This window comes from Myotis lucifugus, unplaced genomic scaffold, assembly GCF_000147115.1.
Source record: "Myotis lucifugus unplaced genomic scaffold, Myoluc2.0 scaffold_234, whole genome shotgun sequence".
Classification (NCBI taxonomy): Eukaryota; Metazoa; Chordata; class Mammalia; order Chiroptera; family Vespertilionidae; genus Myotis; species Myotis lucifugus.
Window position 1 is genome coordinate 116964 of NW_005871282.1, and position 2840 is coordinate 119803.

Consider the following 2840-nt stretch of genomic DNA (forward strand, 5'->3'; position numbering starts at 1 on the left):
CCCCATGGGTGGGATAGGGGCCCTACATGCTCATATCACACGGCAGGCTGCTTGGGGGGAGGAGGACACGAGGGAAGGGAAGAAATGGCTGCCAGTGTGCTGTGATCTGACCATCGGCACTGAGTCGTGATCAACGCAGAGGGCTCCTCCCCTCCCTGGGCCCCCAGTGGGCGCTCTACTGCTAGGCAGTTGGAGGGGAGAGAAGCGATTTCTTGGAGTCCCAGTGGTCTTGGAGTCCCAGTGGTGACCCCAGATTTGTCCCAGAAACGGTTTAAATGATGGCCACGCCTCCACGCTGATTCCTCAGAGTCGCAGCGCTGTTTGTATGTCAAACATAGTACGTTCCTGGGAAGATTATGAATAGGCTTTAATGATTAACCAAGAGCCAAACTAACACCCAGGCATTGTTTCTACGTAAACTAGACTTCAAGCTGATACAGGACATGACACCCTTCCCTCCCTCCCACGTACGCACCCCCACCCTGGCGCCTCCTCTCCTGGCCCTCCCTCAGCACACCCAGTGGTGTGACAGTGAAGGGTCCCCCAGTGGTGTCACGGGAAGGGCCCTGGCTGCCCGGGGTGCTTGGCAGGGGGTGGTTTACAGTCAGGGTGACAGGAAGACGAGCGCTTTCCCGGGGCCTCTCACTGCGGTGCGCAGACACCTCCCCGCAGGAGGCCGCCCCCCTCCAGTTCTCCAGGCACCTCCCCTTCTCTCAGTCAGTCCTGCACAGATGCCAGCAGCCTGCAGGCCTCAGCGGGAGTCAAAGCAGAGGTCACCGCTCGGCCTGCCTCCTCCCAGCCCAGGCGCCTGCCTCCAGGTCTCAGCTCTTCCCAGGAAAGTACAGCCGAGAGAGAGAGAGAGAGAGAGAGAGAGAGAGAGAGAGAGAGAGAGAGAGAGGTGCCTGCTGCTGCTCAGTCACTCAGTCACGGTGGCGTGTAGAGCTCTGGGCTCACACCAAACGGCACCTTAGAGGCACCTGGCTACTCGGCGAGTCAGATGGGGGCAGGGCTTTACACACAGCCCAGGGCAGGCCCGGAGACAGCAAGCTGCTCCGGGTCCCAGGACGGGCGTGAGGCCAGTACGCTGGCCTGGCCGTGTGACTCCCAGCAAGGCAGTCAGCGCTTTGAATGTTGTAGTGAAGAAAAGTCCTGAGGGTCAGAGAGGATGCATGTGAGCACCTCACATTGTGTGTGGCGCGCGGCAGAAGCACAACCAACAGCCGCATTGAAACTGCTGCTACGATAGAAGGGAGCCGGTCAGCGTGGGAGAGACCCGGTTTCGAACCCCGGCTGCCATGCTGAGTCTTTGATGAGTTACACTTCTGTGCCTCAGTCTCCCGATGTGCACAGTAGTTACAATAACTCCGACCGGATGGAATCGCTGTGAGGTGACATGAAACGCTGGTGAAACACCTGGCACCTTCCTGCTGTTTTCTGAAACCAGCTACGCCAGCAGGACTGCCACCGGACACGCCTCAGACTGCCCCTGACATGACAAACATCTACTTCAGATGCAGACACAGGCTCTGTGTTCAGCATAATCCCTGCAGATAAGGGCACAGGTCCCTTCATTCCTGCAGGAGAGCATGGGGATGGGTGGCTGGGGTGACGAAGGGCTATGACGAGAGGGCAGGTGGATCCTTCCGGGTCATGACCGGGGACGGCAATGCAGGCATCTGGACTCGTCCATCTATGTTGTGAGGGAAAGCTGTTGCCTGGACAGACCTGAGCACAGATCCCAGTGACCACACCCCGGGGGCAGGCTGGACCGTCCGCCCTCTGAAGCCAGGCCCAGCCAGTCCTCAGCTGCCCCCCGCAGGGCTGCCTGTGCTGGAGTGGGGGCCGCAGGCAAGTAGGAATGTGCCAGCCGTGTTCACACAAACATCCCCGCTCCGTCCCGAGAGCAAACACTATAAATAGTCGTCCTGGACACCCTCACACCAGACCCTTGTGGAATTATCTGTCTTCACAGGGTGTACTTGGCACCTAGGCCGGCGGAGCCTGGACCCGTGCCTGACGTATATGAGGCCCCCGGTAAATGTTCCCTGGAATAAGCTGACCTGCGGCCTTGGCCTGGGCCACGTCCCGACCAGAACCAGAACCGGCGTCCATGGGTCGTACCACGTGCCTGGCCCTGTACGAGGCCCTTTATATGGAGATCACCTCATTCGCCTGGCAAACTCGTGCCCACCATCTAGGAAGGAGTTCAGATGTCATCTCTTCTGTGAAAACTCCTTGGCCCCTCCCCCAGGCAGAGTCCTCTGCCCAGGGCACTGCCAGCCCTCGGCTCGGTCTTCAGAGGAGCACGCACCACCTTCTGCGTGACCAGGCCTGCTTCCAAGGCTGCCTGCCCCCTGGCGGTGGGAGGCCATCGGGGCTGTGCCTTGGTGAACTTTTTGCTACTTAGCACAGCATGACATTAACTTTCAGAACACTTGCACTTCTGCTAAGTAATGAACCACTGAGTACATTTGTTAGAAAACAGCGTCCTTCGCCTGCTGGAGTGGCTCAGTTGGTTGAATGTCCTTCTGTGCACCAAAAGATCACGGGTTCGATTCCTGGTCAGGCACCTGTCTGGGTTGCGGGTTTGAGCCTCAGTGGGGGCCCATATGGAAGGCAACCATGACTCTTCTCTTCTCTTTTTTTCTTCTCCTTCTCCTTCTCCTTCTCCTTCTCCTTCTCCTTCTCCTTCTCCTTCTCCTTCTCCTTCTCCTTCTCCTTCTCCTTCTCCTTCTCCTTCTCCTTCTCCTTCTCCTTCTCCTTCTCCTTCTCCTTCTCTTCTCCTACTCCGTCTCCTTCTCCTTCTCCTTCTCCTTCTCCTCTCCTTCTCCTTCTCCTTC